Source organism: Pocillopora damicornis, chromosome 3 (assembly GCF_964200805.1).
Source record: "Pocillopora damicornis chromosome 3, jaPocDami1.2, whole genome shotgun sequence".
Taxonomy (NCBI): Eukaryota; Metazoa; Cnidaria; class Anthozoa; order Scleractinia; family Pocilloporidae; genus Pocillopora; species Pocillopora damicornis.
In genome coordinates, this window is record NC_142672.1 from 17,345,245 (window position 1) to 17,362,893 (window position 17,649).

At 43.5% G+C, this 17,649-nt stretch overlaps 2 pseudogenes; both read right to left on the reverse strand.

The window, feature by feature from the left end:
• Positions 1-865: 865 nt before the first annotated feature.
• LOC113664659 (uncharacterized) lies at positions 866-1,514 on the reverse strand (annotated as a pseudogene).
• A 2,792-nt stretch (positions 1,515-4,306) lies between these two features.
• On the reverse strand, positions 4,307-5,762 carry LOC149048582 (uncharacterized; annotated as a pseudogene).
• Between the last annotated feature and the right edge of the window lie 11,887 nt (positions 5,763-17,649).

A 17,649-nucleotide genomic window follows, 5' to 3' on the forward strand; every position in this document is an offset into this window, starting at 1 on the left:
CTTTTGGTTCTTGTTTTCCGAGAACTCCTCATAGTCTTTGTCCAGTTGTCTTCTCAAGGGTTTTTGTAAAGCGGCCTCTTTGCCTCCTCTTAACCAATCCAATTCCGTCTTGCGTTTGACTTTGGCGTCGTTTAAATCTTCCACCTCTTTCTGTTGACTCAGACATTGTTTGCAATACAATTTGTCTTCGAGATCCATAGCCCTCTTACGCCAATAGTCGCGATTCTTTTCCATTTTATGACTATTCTCTTTCCATTCTTGTAACGATTCGTTAACCTCGGTTAACAAATGCGTCAGAGCACTGTAAGTCTGACAACTCATGATTGAAAACAGTTACAGTACGCTTCGTGTAGACCTTGCCAAAAGCCAGAGCCTTTCTGATTCATCAAATGAAGTCATCTCTTTTTTTATAGAATTTTTTCTCCTACTCAGTTCTTTGAGCACCTTTTTGTGTCTTCTCAATTTAGCCATGAGCGGTGGTGACACCGGAACACAATTTTTTAACATGTTAAACACCAATTCACTGACAGTATTGATTTGTTCCCCGTTGGCGTGTTGAATCAAGTCATGACGTTTGTTTCGATTTCCCTCTCGTAGTATAGAGAGCAAGAAAGCTCTATGTCTCAAAAGTCGTTTCATGTTTCACTCACTTCTTCCCCGTCTTTAGCTTCTTTGACCATAACTTCTTCATTCCTTTTTTCAAAACAAAGTGACCTAAGGCAACAGCTGCCTTCTTTCCAAGCTTTTTGATTACGGCTGAAGTCACCAAAGCTTTTATAGCCGGTACAGCCGCTACTGCCGGAGCAAATCCACCTCTCTGCACAATACGTTGCCCTCCTCTTTTCTTTTTCATAGCCTGTGACCTTTATAGGTGTGTATGCGGAGGTAAAGTGAAACATCGCATACAGCCTTCATGCTTTAATAAGCGGCTCACAATGCGAAACCTATCATGACTGGCCAGATGAAAATCGACCGTCAAATATCCAAACGGTCGCTCGGTTTCTTTTTCATGTTTGAAGATACGCTTGTAATAAGATATTACGCATACTCAATTGATCGCGAGGATTCTTGAAAGCCACAATGTAATGCAAATTACGAGTAATGGTCTTGGCGTATTTACCAGGTGGAAACATATCTTGACAGAGATAAAGAACGGTAATGTTTTGGTGATGAGAATGTTTGGTAAACAAATCCATGACTTCTTTTTCATTACCACCTTCAGCCATTAAATCATCCAAAACCAAAATACCTCCTTTCGCTGTAAACCATTTTTGTAGATGTGATACATCGGGGACTCTTTCGTGAAATTTTATACCCGTGTGTTTCATACGATCAAATTGTCTTGCCATGCTCCATAACAATACACTATAGCGGTAGGTGGCTGCGCAAACAAATCGGATAAATCATGTACTAACAAAGATTCGGTGAAACAAGTTTTGCCCCAACCTGAAGGTCCTACGATTAAAATACGGGAAGGAGACTTAAACTTGAACAATACCGCACGTTCCATGATTTTGATACAAAGCTACAGATGACGGTGGTTTTTATAGAGACAAAAGATGTGAAACAAAGGATCAAATAAATATGTTTAATTTTCACCTACCATTGAACATTGCCCTGATCGTCTAGTGGTTAGGACACTGCGTTGTGGCCGCAGTAACCCAGGTTCAAATCCTGGTCACGACAAACTTTACGTGTTTATTTTTATTTATTTATTTTTAAATTTATTTGTTTATTATTTTTTTAAATCATTTTTTTATTTATTTCGATTTTGAAAAGAAAACTTGTCATCCTTAGAGATGTAAACGTTACGCTGCACATGTTCAGCAATCATCCCATACCGAGATTTTGAAAAAACATAAATAAATAAATAAATAATTAAATAAATAATTAAATAAATAAAATAAAATAAAATAATTAAATAAAATAGTAAAAAATTTTAAAAAATGTACATGCGCGATACTCAACTCGTAAAAGAAGTGTGACTGGGATAGGATTTGAACCTATAGCCTTCGGACGGACTTTTTCCAAAAATACGTTTACAAGTTTGATGCGAGTCTTTGCCTGAGGTCATACAAAGTTCTTCTTGTGAAATCTCTTTTTCTATTAGCTTTTTTAACATTTGACCTACTTTATGATCGTGGGTTACGAAATCATGTCTAGAAAACAGTTTCAAAAATTTACTCATGTCTTTTCATCTAGCTTTGTCTCAAATACATCAAGGCGTAATCTCCGCAACTCTGACTGTAAAGAGACTGTAAACTCTTGGACGATCGCACGACGTGTTTTCAATGTGTGTTGATCCAATCGATCAACGGCTGAGTGGTTTCATACACTTGTAATGGTAACGCATAACTATCAAAAATTTCACACACGTTTTCCAGGGTTCTCCAAAGTGCTATCCAGTGTCTTCCAGGTTGATCATGCGGATCTGTGTTTACAATGTATCCCACAGATCTGTCTTTCTGAGGGTGTCTAGGTAACTTATTGCAGGGTACAGTTCCGTAAAAATGCGGTTCGAGTGTAGGATCGTGACGGGCTAAAAAATCTAACTGCACATTATTAAAGATTATCTTTTCCAACTTCAAGCGTCGCCAGGTGTGCGTCCACGTACAATGTCAGTAGTGGTATCCGCTCACTCAGGGCTGATTTTTTCGAATTCTCCCAACCTGACCTATGACGTAAATGATGACGTCATCAATTCTAGCTAGGAGAATTGATTTTTTTATCCTATGACGTCATCACTATCACCATAACAACCTGACTTATGACGTCATCAGTTCTAGTTAGGAGTATTGATTTTTTATCCTATGACGTCATCATTATCACCATAACAACCTGACCTATGACGTCATCAATTTTTGCTGGGCCGTGGTGGACAATTGGTATTCTTGGGCGTTCCTCACGATTATGAATGGTATGGGCACGGTGGTGACGCGCGCTTTGCCAGACTCCAGTGGGGAAGTCAAGTCTTCCAGCACGTTGTTTTATGGACTTCAAATTTGACGTATCTTTTCCCCAGACTATTGAGTGTGATGCCTCGGACTTTACAGTCCTCTTTACCTTTGTGGGTCTTGTACCCGTAGTTTGTTGGACCTCCGGAGGCAAATTCCACTATATAGTCGTCTGGCGGCAATTCATCCTTAAAGTCCCCCAGATAATCTCCTAGTGGTGGCTCGGGCATTCCCTGGGCGGAAAGGAACACGACTGAGTCTGTGTCTTTGTACAGTACTCGCTCTTGTAAGATGTCCAGAGCGTCATAGAGTTTAAGACGAGCCCAACAGGTCGTGAAACAGGCCACGAATATGTTCAGGTTGGGTGAGATGGATTCGTCTTCCTCTTGTAAAGTGTACTGTACTTCCACGCGATCGTCTGATTGAGAACCAACGTACTTGATTTGGAGGGTGTCGCTGTTACAGAAGGTGGAAAACTTTTGGGGGTCATCAAATTCCCGGACTTGTGTCTTGTTGGTACACTGACCAAATTTACCCCACATGGAGTTTAACATCATCTTGGCCAGTGTACGCAGTCCGGGATTTTTCTCGATCCTTTTCGGGTCCAATTTGATTAACACTCCCAAATTTTGACTACCCTGAAACCTCGATTATGCAGTAAGTCGAGTTTGACTTGCGCGCAACGGTACACGTCGTCAAAGCACCTATCGTCGAGGTGGCGGTGGGATTCGGTGTAATTGGAATAGCAGACCGGACAACCATGCCAAAAGCAGCCTTGGAACTCGTAGACAGTGTTGGTTTTCTCATGGTATCTGTCTACTGTGTACTGGGAATGGGGAATCCGGTACTCGTCAAAATTGCCCGCATGTTGGATGTAATCGTCTTCATCCGCTAACTGGTGCTGTTGCCAGTGGAGCCATTCCAGGGCGACACGAGAATGATTGGTGTTCAAGCGCCACCCGTGCAGCGGTTCATTGGTGATCGTGTCAGCTTCCATGCGGTTCTGACGGAGATCCCGGTTGCAAGCAGAGGCGGTGGTGATGTGGGAAAAGGGATTGAAGCGAGCCAGAGGCTCGAATATAGACTTGAAGGAGAGACACCCCTGCTTAAGTAGTTTGACATCAGGCTTGCAGTATTTAGTCAACTCCTTTTGGAAGTCGTAGATGACGTTGGCCACACGTTGTCGAGTATGCCACAGTCTGGCATGAAGTAGGAAGTGTCAGGAATGCGTCCGATGTATGATTGATTAGAAAGGGTGTTGAAGAGATGCGGAAAATACCCCTTTTTGAGTTCGGTGAGACCAAACGTCTTGGGAAAGGCCGAGAGCGGCATTTGGAAGAAGGCGAGAGAATCTATAAAGGTGATGCAATCAAAGGTGACCTGCAACAACTTGGCACCGTTCCTCTTTGCCGGACAATGCGGTGTTGACAATGGTACTCTTCGACGACAAAGTAACCGTCGTACCCTTGGAAATTGTGGGCCAACACCTTGACCTCTCGGCTGTCCTCATCCGTCTACGTGTCCAGCCACTCCAAGAAGTCGCGCATGCACGAGTCTCCCCAGAAGCGGACTGTACACTCGTCATTCTAGGCTTCGGCCACGACAAGATTCGGAACGTGACGTCCCGTGTCCTGCATGGCCTCCACGTCGAAGAATACGTGTAACAGAGGTTTTTCGTCATTGAGGTCGACACCATCCACAGGAGGTGAAGGAAGAAGAGAAGTGGAGGGCACATCGTCCTCGTTGGAGTGCACGGTGGCCAAGCCGGCAGCAGCACCACGCAGACGACGACCAGGTCTTCGTTTGGCGCGACGTTCCGCCCGTTCTTCCTAGGTAGTCTTAGCCACTTGAATGAAGCACCGATGCAACAAGGCTTCGACGTAATGGTGACAGGAAGGACACGTGACGTAGCCACACCAGCCTTGGGCCTTGGTGTAGTCCGGGCATCCAGTCTGGAGACAGGCACTGCAGTGGTCCGGGTTGTTGTCGCAGGCGTGGTGACCTTGGTTGTCATAGGGTTTGAGACACTTCGCGCAGAAGTAGGAGGTGCCAAAGAATCCGGGTAGAGAAGTGATGACGTTGTAATGGCCGTCGTTGTAGAGGAGGACGAGCTGCTTTTGTGAAGGTGGGCCAAACGATATCCCGACATACTCGCGCATGGCATCGCAGAGAAGAATTTGGTAGTCGTAGAGAGAAGGCTCGGAGTTCGTCGTACCTACATGGACCTCGGGGAACTCTCGTTTCGTGATGAAGGTCTACTGCATGTTCTGCTTGGATCCTTCTGCCTCTTTTGAACCTGTCCCAGTTGGGGTGTTGGTCAAGTCTGGCTTTGGCCGTGACGATGGCTCAGGCGCAACAAAGTTCGTCTCCGTTCTTGATGAGGAGCACGGACAGCTTCTTTTTCTTGAAGGATGTCAAGGCAGAATGGCTGGGTTTCAACTTGCATTTGCGACCGGAACCCGTCGTAGGCGCGTGCACGTGCGTGAAGGAGAGATGGAAGGAATCATCCATTTCGAACTGTTCGTTGGAGTTGAGCATGGCGCTCATTTGTTGGAGAAGGGTGTCCACCCGTGTCCCACCTTGAAGCCATTTGTCGGCCGTCAGACCGCGATAATTGTAAGCGTGGGATAGTCGATTACTTGATAGTCCCAGGTACACGCGATCTTGGGCCAGGACATGGTCTTGTTCGATGAGATGACGGACGGCAGCATGCAGGGCTTCGGTAAGAGCCGAAGGTACATGCTGGGAAGGAATAAATGCACGGCGTTGTCTCAGACGCGTGGTGTAGTGTCGCTCTCCCACTCCCATGCGTTCACTCCTGCGATCCACAAAAGGATCCAAAAGAAATTCGAAAGAACCGGGAGGAGCGGAAGAGGAAAGGGCTGCGCCCCCCAGTTGAGATTGATAGGAAAATTGACAATCAAGAGCTTCACTTACCTCGTTCAATATGACGTCCGCCACGTCTTCTACAAATTCATTCTCGCCTTCTTCGTTCCTAGCCGCAGCTAGTAGAGTTTCACTATCCACTTCTTGTACGAAGCTTCCAAAGTCTGGTGGTCCTGCTTCCATGTTGACTGAGGCAGAAGAGGAATACTAGGAAGGAGACTATACTTATATACTGAGTTCTACGTCATCACACCATATTGGGAAGCACCTTCATATTAGGACTTAGTAAGTGGTGTAGGGGAAGGGGGGTATCCCCTAGTCCTACTAGAAGGGTACTGGTACCAAGATTGTAGTGGTTATAAGAAGGTAGGCTTTTTCGAAGGGACTCATTACTCATTGGTAGGAGAGACAAACGAATGAACAACATGAATGGAGACCTGGAAGATAATCCCAAATGGGCAGCCTTGTACCTAGAAGACATGATGGATATTATGCAGCACCGAGCGGACGAGGATTCCTTGAGACGAGTGGTACGCTATGCCAAAGCTTACATCCGGGACATGATGGATGAGGAAGACAACAACGAACTGACGGACGGCGAGAAACGGTTTCTAATCCTGAGGAATCAAGTCATGCTACTACGCCTACATCCTCTACCTCAAGTTGCTATGTCTAAGAAGATGGAACGCTCTGGGAAGAAGAAGAAAGTTGAGGACTCGGACGATCAAGATTATAGGAAGAAAGTCTTATTGGATTATTCTACGCCTGGCGTGTTGGGTAATCTGAGGAGTGTCTCAGAGTATGCCAAGACTCAAAAGATATCGGTCGGGCGTGCCAAGAGAGAATTGGAAAAGAATCTTGCCTATACCCTACATAAACCCAGAAGGTAGCGCAGTGCCTTTCAACCCGTTCTGGTGTTCGACATGGACGAACAATGGGTGGCCGATCTGATAGAAGTACAATTGATTGCCAAACAGAATAAGGGGTATCGCTATCTTCTCATTGTCATTGATGTGTTATCCAAATATGCATGGGTGCAATCGCTTAAGAAGAAGACTGGAAAAGATGTCACCGAAGCCTTTCGACGTGTACTCACCCAAGCCAAAGAGAGAAAACCTCTTAAATTACAAACAGATGCGGGTAAAGAATTTTACAACGGAACGTTTCAGGAGCTCATCAAACGAGAGAAGATCCATCATTTTTCGACGCACGGGTATTCCAAGGCTAGCGTCGTGGAACATTTCAATCGCACCCTGAAATCCAAACTCTACAGATATTTCACGGCCGCCAATACCCTAAGATTCGTAGATGTGTTACCCAAACTCGTCCAACAGTATAATGACACCTATCATAGGAGCATAGGCATGGCTCCTGCCAAAGTCACACCTTGGAACGTGCAAGACGTATGGCATCGATTGTACGATGGATGCTTGAAAGAAGGGAAGAAATGATGTCCCGTGTTTAAAGTGGGAGATAGGGTACGTCTCAACAAGAGATTCAGATCTTTTAAGAAAGGCTATCTACCGGGATGGACGGAGGAAGTGTTTGTCGTACGTCAAGTGGTTCCCTCTTTGGGCGTCACGACCTACAAGGTGAAAGAATTGGACGACACTCCTTTACAGGGTACCTTTTACACCAGGGACTTTCAAAAGGTGACAATGGACGAATCCTCGTTTTTTAGGGTCGAAAAAGTGTTGAAACGTAACAAAGATAAATTGTACGTCAAGTGGAAAGAGTATCCTGCCAAATACAATAGTTGGATCCATAAAAATGACGTGAAATAAAAGATGCTATTATTTGTACGTGTGTTGTTATCATGAGAGGAGGTACGTTGAAACGATTCGTGGTGTACACGCCCCCTCATCACCCTGTCCTCCAAAAGGGAGGTAGTTTGTATCGGTGGGGATGTCCACCACCCTTTGTGGGTACGTGGTCTGGTACTCATCATCAAATGGGGAGTGGTATGAAAGAAATGGCACAGGATTTTTTGCGAGAAGTGAGGACTGGTATTAAAAGTGGTGTTAAGAAATGATCCCTTTCAGAAGTGAAACGTGGCGTAAAGAGAGGAGCTAAAACGGCCCTCAAGAACAAAGTCAAGAGAAAAGTGGCCAAAAAAATCAAAGACATCTTTGGAGAGTAAACGAATCATTTCACGCGTCCGTCAAGTACGTAGTAGTCAGCCTAGAATCAGCGTGGGGACCAACGATCGCATCTCTACCATTCTCCATAGGTATTCGCATAGAAGGAAACAACAGCGGGGTGGATAAAGTCAGCGCAACATAACCCGAATCTCTCGCTCTTTCAAGTTCCACCCACTGATCTCAGTACGGTGAGTTCGAGATGGGTGAAAATTCCCCCTCTGACGTCGAGTATCACACCCATCCAAATCTACATCGACAAACAATCGGATCTCATTGATTTGTCGCGATCGTTTGTGGAAATAGATGTGGGTTTCAAGACGACTGCAGGTGGCAATCTCACACCCCGCAACGACGATGTGGGAAGGATGACGTCTTTTGCCAACAATTTGGCTCATACTCTTTTCAAGCAGATCAATGCGAAATGTAATGGAATGCTACTTACTGAACAAGTGGACATGTACCATCATAAAGCCTATCTCCAGACCCTACTGAACAACGACAGAAATGATGGAGACACCATCTTACAAGCCACGAATGGAGGTTGGCGAAACGAAATTGATTCTCCCGTCACTTACACAGCAACAAACGTCAAAGGCGACGATGCCGCCTTTGCGGCACTCTCCGACAATCAGCAGGCTAGCATCAAAGCCCAGAAAAAGGAAGCGAGAGATTTGTATTCGGAAGGAAAGAGGCGTATTCTGCGAATCCAGCATCCATCTTCTCTAATGGAGAGTCCAACCCGCCCACCGAATCCGTGCGCATGCACGCTGACGATGTTAAACTTTCCTTCTACATGTGTCTCGTGAAACTCAATCCATCCACTTACATGGATATGATAGGCCTCTTGAGTAAATCTGTGGCCCTCTACCCCTTCGTTAGGACAGAAATGAGACAATACCCCCTGGACAATGGAGCCACCTACAAAGAAATCAACAACCCCTTCAATAACAAAGTCCCACAACGATTCGTACTGGCTATCGTGGAAAACTCAGCCTTTAATGGTAGATACGATCAAGATACCTTTGCCTATCAACCAGCAGGCATAGAATACATCAAACAAATTGGACCTTTGGTAGCCATGGACCAAAGGACCTTCGGTAGCCATGACTGCCCCTGGAGTCCCTCAACCCCCCGTCGATGACGACAAGATGGATGGGTTACAAGAAAGACTGTGGAAAGAATTGATAAAATCCATAAATGCCAACACTCAATCCATTGTTCCCCAAATCACCCAAACACCTTTGACAGTAAAGAAGGAGGAGCCAAAGCCTAAGAAAAAACGTAAACAAACCGAAGTCGAACGATTGAAAGAGTTCGGTTCGTGGGAACCTTGGGAAAAGAGAGGATACGATCCCTATCAAGCATTTCAAGATGACGAAGATCAATACGCACCAAGCACTAGCCAAGGGAAGGGGAAAAAGGGGAAAGGGAAGAGGAAGAAAAAAAGACCGATTAAAAGATGTCCTCAATCTGGAGGTGGTGGTCGTCGTCATTCCAGGAAGAGAACGCGCCAGTGAGGTGGAGGATTGGACATTCAAAAATGGATCTCTAAATTGGGAGTAGAGTTTCACTGGCCGGGGTACCGGTACATGGGGCTGGGGAAACTAGAAAAAAGATTGAAACGAGGGGATCCTGGTATAAACCGTTTAGATCAACTCGCCAAACAGCACGATATCGATTATTCTCGCGCCACGAGTCATAAAGACAAATTGATAGCCGATCGTAAAATGGTGGCAGGTATCGATCGATTTCCTGGAAAAAAGACATCGACTGAAAAGATTGTGAAAAAGATTATGCAGGGTAAAATAAAATTAGGTTTGTAACTTACCCATGTCTCATTCTTGACTTTACTTAGCGACGCAATGAATACCTCCTATCCCGAATCCGGATTTTACGTCACTCTTCCCAGCAACAACAGCAGCATTAAGGCCTTTCCCGAAAACAAGAACAATTCATGGACGAATGTGTTACCGGTACCTTTAGACATGGATGGTGAGTGGGAAATGGGGTTAACAAATATTTCATTACCTACAGAATCTCTATTGAGTGAATATCTCTCCACCCTTGAGGATAACCACGGTCTTTTGAGAACATCGCGATGTATTTTCAATACTACCGGTGGGAATGTCACAGTCGTAACCACAGTGTATTACAAAGACATCAAAGAAGAAAGGATGGACACTGTACACGATTTACTGCAAGCACTATTCGAAACCGAACGTCGCTTACTCATCGATAGTTTAGACAGCGGTTTTCAGCCAAACCCTAAAAATTACCATAAGCAATTTGATGTATCCTTCAACAAGGAACAGGAAGAGTGTCTCGTCACCGCCACAAACATTGGAGACGATAGCATAACTCCCAAAAACATGATACAAAATGTCTACGTCATGTTACGTGACAACATGTGTTATAAGTTCAGATGGGTCAGAGACGTCGTGATAAACAATGCTCAGGCATTGACCACTGGACCTAATCTAACAAAGCAGTTTCGTCATGACAGTAAGGGATGGATAGAGTCTAAGACAGTCAGATCAAATCAGAATAGACCTCACGGTCTGAAACACACCACCATAAATGGATTCAAAGCAATTGTATTCTATCTCGATTCCATTGCGTGGACGTTCACATGTACCGTAACCTGCACGTACAAGAGAGGTCCGTCACACCGTGCACTCTACGTCTACTCGTCGCTATGTGCTCCAACCATCACGGGAAATGAAAGGACCGATTTATTGAGGCAAGTGGAGTACCGTCCTGCGTTGAAAGGTCATTCGTGTTACGAACCGCATTCCATTCAATACAAGCGTCTCCGGAACAACCACATCTCCTTCATCGAAACAGCTATAACAGAAACGGACGAAAATAAATTAGCTCAGTTCACCAAAGGTCCGTCCATACTCACCATTCATTTCAGACGTGTGCGCTAAGTGTCCAAAGATGATGAATCACTTCTACGTTACATTACCTAGCAACGACGGTAGCATCAAATACTATCCACAGAATACGAATCATTCCTGGAAAAATCGCCTCTCGCACCCTATCGATCTAGAGGGCGATTGGGAGGTAGGATTGGCCAGCATCAGTCTACCGTGCCAATCACTATTACAAGACTATCTACAAACCTTGAAAGCTGACGACGTACTTTTACGAACTGTGCGTAAAGTATACAATACCCTAAGCCGATCCTACGACACAAAAATCACCATAGTTCGTTACAAAGATGTACAAGACAAAAGGTTGGTGACCGTACACGATTTGATTGAAGCTCTCTTTGACGTGGAACATGACTATTTCGTCATCGCTTTGGATAACACGTTCTACATTAATCTCACCAATAAACACTTACAGTTCGATGTCAGCTTGGATGAAGAGAGTGAAACCTCCAAGAACATTAAAACTTACACCCTGAGTTTGGATACGGTGGCTGCCTTCGTCCAAGTCATGCTACGCGAGGATTTGTGTCGATTGTTCCAATGGATACAAGATGGACCCCCTGCGTTGGACAGGACACTCACCATTCAAAACGGAAACAACTTGACTCTAGAGAAAAACCGTCAGGGTTGGCACGAATCCCTTTCCAAACGACAAAGTGGTGTTCGTAAACATTCCCTCACCCTCTACGACTTGTCTTTTTCCCTCAATTTTAAAGCTGTCGTATTTTATCTCCACGAAGTGACCTGGACATTCCTAAACATCAAGACGTGTACCTACAAGAAAGATAACAGACCCTGGAGTTTGTACTTCTATTCTTCTCTATGCAATCCTGTCATGGTAGGCGATCAGACCACCGTCTTATTGAGACAAGCCCCGTATTGACCGCTCCTGACAGGAACGTATTCGTACGATGCTCCCATCATTCAATACATAAAATTACGTAATCCCCATATCGAGGAGATAGAAACGGAGATAAGTGAGACGGATACGAATCAATTGGTTCAGTTCTCACAAGGTGCAACGCTACTCACAGTTCACTTCAGCAAGGCTGAACGCCATGTGCAATAGAGACGAAAGGGGTCCCGCTGAACTTCACTATCAAAGTTCCATATGTCCTCATCCGTACCACAAGTTCCACGTAGACGAGCGTGAAAAGACCCTTCGACCGTCCATTCTCTTCTTTCACATCTTGGGTTTCGAATCTGGACACAGATTCTGCAAAGAACTAAGGCACAGGGTCGATTCCAAGGTCAGAGAATACGAGGACATTTGGTTATTTCTAAACGTATTACAACAGGTGTACAAGCGAAAAAAAGATATTCCCCGCGTTATTATGGGGATCCTCAAAGCACTAGCAACTACCCAATGTTTTGCGATGAGGACATCCAAGACCCCGTATCGGAGCAACTAAAACACTATGCCTCCCCAAAAGGAGCCCACAAACAACTTTATCTTTTCACTCATTGGTTCGAGTACGTAGATTTGGGAAAGGAATTACAAGCCAAGGGACACACTCTAAGGGACGTCATGATTACTTACACAAAGTGGAGAGAACGATACCAAAAAACTGTCCCGTTATTAGTTGGTGACATGGAGGCTTGGACGCATGTGAAATATTCTCCCACATGATACAGTCTAGTAGCTAAAAACAGACGCATAAAACGCGACGTTCCAGATTCTTAGACCCACGATGGAATGCAAACGTTTGGATCGTGTAGCAAGAATACGTGAGTATTTCAATACCAAGAGCGAACATGATAGATGGAAGATTTGAACGCATCCCGAGGACCCACCGAGAACCGAATCAAGCGCATACAAGACAAGTACGAAAAGAAATATTAAGCCTATAGTGAGAGAGGGGGTAAGATGAATAGAAACGATTGGGTACACGCTACGCACGCAACAGTAAGACCAGACCCGTGTTGCATCACGTAACTTTAATTATACTTTGATTTTACACGTCCATTCTTCTAATCGTATCTTGATAATATACTCCCCCTTCTCATCGATTTCCTTCAATAACCTTATTTTTTAAAAATAAAAATGGCGTTGTGATTTTTGTGTAAAATTAAGTGATAATCACCGTTGCACCAAAGCTTGCAATCTCGTTTTCATGACTTCCATGGTCGTTTTCACGATGAAATGAAGTACCACACGGAAATCATTGTTCGGGAAGTCCACAAATAACACATAAAGCGTAACCATCTGTAAAGATAAAAAAACATACTTCTTTCATTTTCAATAGTTTTTTCAAGTGTCTCTTTTTCTCGCGAGTACGTCTCTTATTTTCACGGACCTTTTCACGTTTCCGTTCTTTGTTCAAGAGTCTCACGTGTCTCGCTCCTTTCTTATTTTCCTGCAAGAGGTGTACCAGTTCCATGACGTTCATGGTAATGGGACGCTGCGGGTGCTTTTCGCCTTCTGCCAATAATAGGGTTTCTTCTACCATGTCCTGATCGTAACCCAAAAGATAGTACGTGTTCTCGTTCTCCATGATTGGTGTAAAACAATTTTTGGCAAGGGGTGCGCGCCATTGTTTTTTATAATCTATGACAAGTGATTCTCTTAGGGGGTACCCGCGTCACTGGAGAGAACAATACCCTTCCTATTTTTACGTGGCATCGAATCAAAGGTCGTTTCCCATATATGGTAGGACGCAGAGAGAACAATACCCTTCCTACTTTTATGTGGCGTCGTATCAAGGGTCGTTTCCCATATATGGTAGGACGCGGAGAGAACAATACCCTTCCTTTTTTTAGATGGTGTCGTGTCAAAGGTCGTTTCCCATATATGGTAGGACGCGGAGAGAACAATACCCTTCCTATTTTTAGATGGCGTCGTATCAAGGGTCGTTTCCCATATACGGTAGGACCCGGAGAGAACAATACCCTTCCTCTTTTTAGATAGCGTCGTATCAAGGGTCGTTTCCCATATATGGTAGGACGCGGAGAGAACAATACCCTTCCAATTTTTAGATGGCGTCGCATCAAGGGTCGTTTCCCATATATGGTAGGTCGATGCGTCGTTCTATTCCGTATATGGTAGGCTACTGCATCGAACGTGCTCTTCCCATGACCATATTTGGTCATGCGTCGAGGCGTACGTGATGTCTCACCATCCCTCCCCCTCCCTTCCTACCAGTACCAGGTCTCCTCGTGTCACTACTATAAAAAAGGACTGTTGCACGTCTATTGGATCTCATTTTAGTCTTTCCCTTGGTCGCGTAAGGATGGTCGCCAGCTTACCGTTTCCAGTCCTTTCCAAAGAGCAGATCCGACTACGGATGAACCTTGAAAGATGTCCATTGGAAATCAAATTGATCATCTTGCTCCAAGTCATACAAAACAAGATTGATATGTTTCAAACATGGGATGACGTGAGTATGCTTTTTTATCTAAAAGTATTTTTTTCCTAAGTAAATCATTGGTTTGTTTGTTTTTTTTTCAGTTGACCTATTTCACTGATGCGTTACCATCCAAAGAACGAAACAGTATAATCTGCAAGTGGACCAATCACATAATTGTCAAAAAATCCAAGCAGTGCAAAAAAGTACACATTTGGTAAGTTTTTTGTTTTGTTATTTTTTCATTTAACATTAAATAGTACCTTCTAAGACTCGGCTTTGCTGCAAAGCATGTACATGGCATAAAACGCTTGATATTTTTCCTAGCTGAATCTTGTATCTTTCTTGCCTAAGGTATGTTCTTTATGTTTTTGTTTTTTGTTTTTTAAGTCCCAAACTTGTGCAAATTGGATCTCGTTTGCGGGCTGTGGAGAGGTTGTTATCTCATAAAATATTATCCTCGCCACATTCCTAGTTAGGTATTCAGGTCAGTTTTTTAATCTATAGTTCAATCGGGTTGTTCACTTTCATGACCTCTGCGGGTGCGCCTCTCTTCACAGAAACCATTGTATATGTAGAGGTTGTAAATATTATCGGGACTATGATATGGTGCCTCCTTGGTGGCTTTTCCTCATGAATTGGTGATTTTTTATATTCACGGGAACGTTCCATAAGGTATCATTTTTCTCTTTCCTACAGCATACAAGAAATGCAGATTACGGCATTTATTCCCATTGTACTTGTTTCTCGTGCGAGTATGTTAAAATTCACAGGTGTAGGCCAATCCATTGTTATCTCTAAAACCCAATCAAAACCAATAAGTTTTTTGTCAAACTTTTTTTTAGAAATATGTATAGGGATCATGGTTCTGTGAATGCATATCGTGCTGTGTCTATAGAGCTCGCTCAATACAATGGACACCTTAGGGTGAGTGTTTGGTTTTTTTCCCCAGTTAGAAATTAATAGATGTCCCTGTCAAACATGTAACACTCGTAAACTAGAAGGAAAGTTTTTACCTCCCTCGTGGTTCGTAAAGATTTATTGAGGGTGAGTTTAGAAGAACCATGATCCTTATCGTGTCGCATAAATTATTTTAAAATGAATTTTTTGCTCTCTTTAGAAAAGTGTGTTTTTAATAACCAGTTGCATTCGTGGAGAGATTACCCAAGAAGAGTTACTGCAAGCCATACTACAAATTATGTCAGCGGTCTTTTTTTACTTTGCTAGGCATCAAGTTTTCTAATTGCCATGAATATTAATATTTGTTAATATTAATGTTCAATAATATTTTAATAAACATTATTTAATCTTGTACGCATGCATAAAGAATTACATGTGTCACACATGTCACAACCCCCGAAACCAGTTACCATTCCCCTTTCAAGTAAAAAAAACAAAAAACAAAAAACAAAAAAAACAAAAAAAACAAGAACTACGCATGCGCATTTTTTAGGTTACAACATGGATTGGAAAGATCGAAACGTGACAGATATATATTCATTCGAACCCAATACTCTTGACTAGAATTGATGACGTCATAGGTTAGGTTGTTATGGTGATAATGATGGCGTCATAGGATAAAAAATCAATACTCCTAACTAACACTGATGACGTCATAGGTCAGGTTGTTATGGTGATAGCGATGACGTCATAGGATCAAAAAATAAATTCTCCTAGCTAGAATTGATGACGTCATACTTTACGTCATAGGTCAGGTTGGGAGAATTCGAAAAAATCAGCACTGAGTGAGCGGATACCACTACAAATGTCGTACAACAAGGCTTGGTTAGAATCCACTTCTACCAGGTTTTCAAATTCAGCAAAGAAAAGGACTGTGGTGTCTGCAGGTAAACCTCCGGTGCCCACGAAAATCTTGTATACGATATCACCTGATTGCTTGGGGTTTTAGTAGGGACAATCCACACATCCGCTGGCTACGTTGTCGATGGCAAACAGAGTACAATTGCCATTTTTGACATGAGCGCCTACATAAAATTGCCCCCAATCTATGGACAAGACCATGTTAGGTTCTCCCTTGGTCATGTAACCAGAAGCTTGTAGAAATCTGGGATATCCTGTCCAATCTTTTTGTCTGTTGTTGTAGTTGAGGTCCATAGATTCATAAGGATACTCTTCTCCTCTAATAAATTGCTTGAAACTAGTCACTCTAGATTTTTCAAAACAAAATGGATCTCGGTCGTTGGCACCATTGAAAGCCGCTGTGTTCACCAGTGCTGCCATAATGAAATTGGGTATCCTGGATTGGAAGGGATTTTGTATTTCCAGTATCCTTTCTCCTTGTCTGAACGATCGCGTGGCGATTTCCGACCTGACTGTGGGATATTTGACAATTTGTTTCTGGGTGGTCATTTTACTCATCAGACTTCTAAAGATGGTGTCATTTAACCGTACCACGCACAGGTACATGTTCATCTTGATTTCCCTGATTTCTCCTTGGATAGTCACAGCATTGAAGATTAGTTCTGGTCATTCATATAAAATTGAATACTGAATTGTACTCCAGGCACTAAAAGTTTTCCCATCATAAAGGGTTCCAATGAGGTTTCATCCTCAGCATATGCCTTCTTTGTGCTACAAAAGGAACTAGGGCATCTTTCTGTGCTTTCAAAGTATCTTTATGTTGCTGGGATAGCGCTGCGTGCTGAGCATCATCACGTTTTATGTTCGCAGCTGTGTATTGGCTTACCACATCGATGTGGTTATACCATCCTTTAGGAACTAAGATCGTCTCACCGTCTTGTCTGTTGTTATTTAATAGAGTTCCATATACGCTTTGTAATGGTAGGTGTCTGTTTGTTTACTGATCAGAGTTCCATTCAATCTCATGTTGATTTGTTTGAAGATGGAATGAGCAAAATTGTTCACGGGTGCAATCATGGTGTCTGTGTCATCGGCAGTCCTAGCCAAGTTATTATTATCAGTCGAATTCAATTGTAATTCCACATCGAAGAAACTTCGATTCAAATCCACAAAATCCCCTTGGGCATCCACTTGGAAATCAGTGGGTGTCGTGCCAGTAGTGAACGGTTGAATGGGTACCATACGGTAGGAAGAGGTACTGATGTCCGTCGGTGACGTTTTGAAAAGGTCTAATTTTGCATTGAGCATGGGCAGCGAACTCCCGTACGCGGGATTGATTTCCGTGGACATTATCATTTCTTCTTTCTTCTTCTTGTGGTACGTTTTGTCAACCACTTGACCGTTTCAGGTTCGAATCCAAGCACAAATGGTGATTCTTGAAAGATTCGTCCTCCTTTTTGTACTTTACTCGGAAGCTGATGTTGCCGTTTCACGGTAGAAAATTTTGTCGACCCACACCTAGAGCTTGTCTTGAACGCACGCTAGACACCTTTCTAGAATACACAGG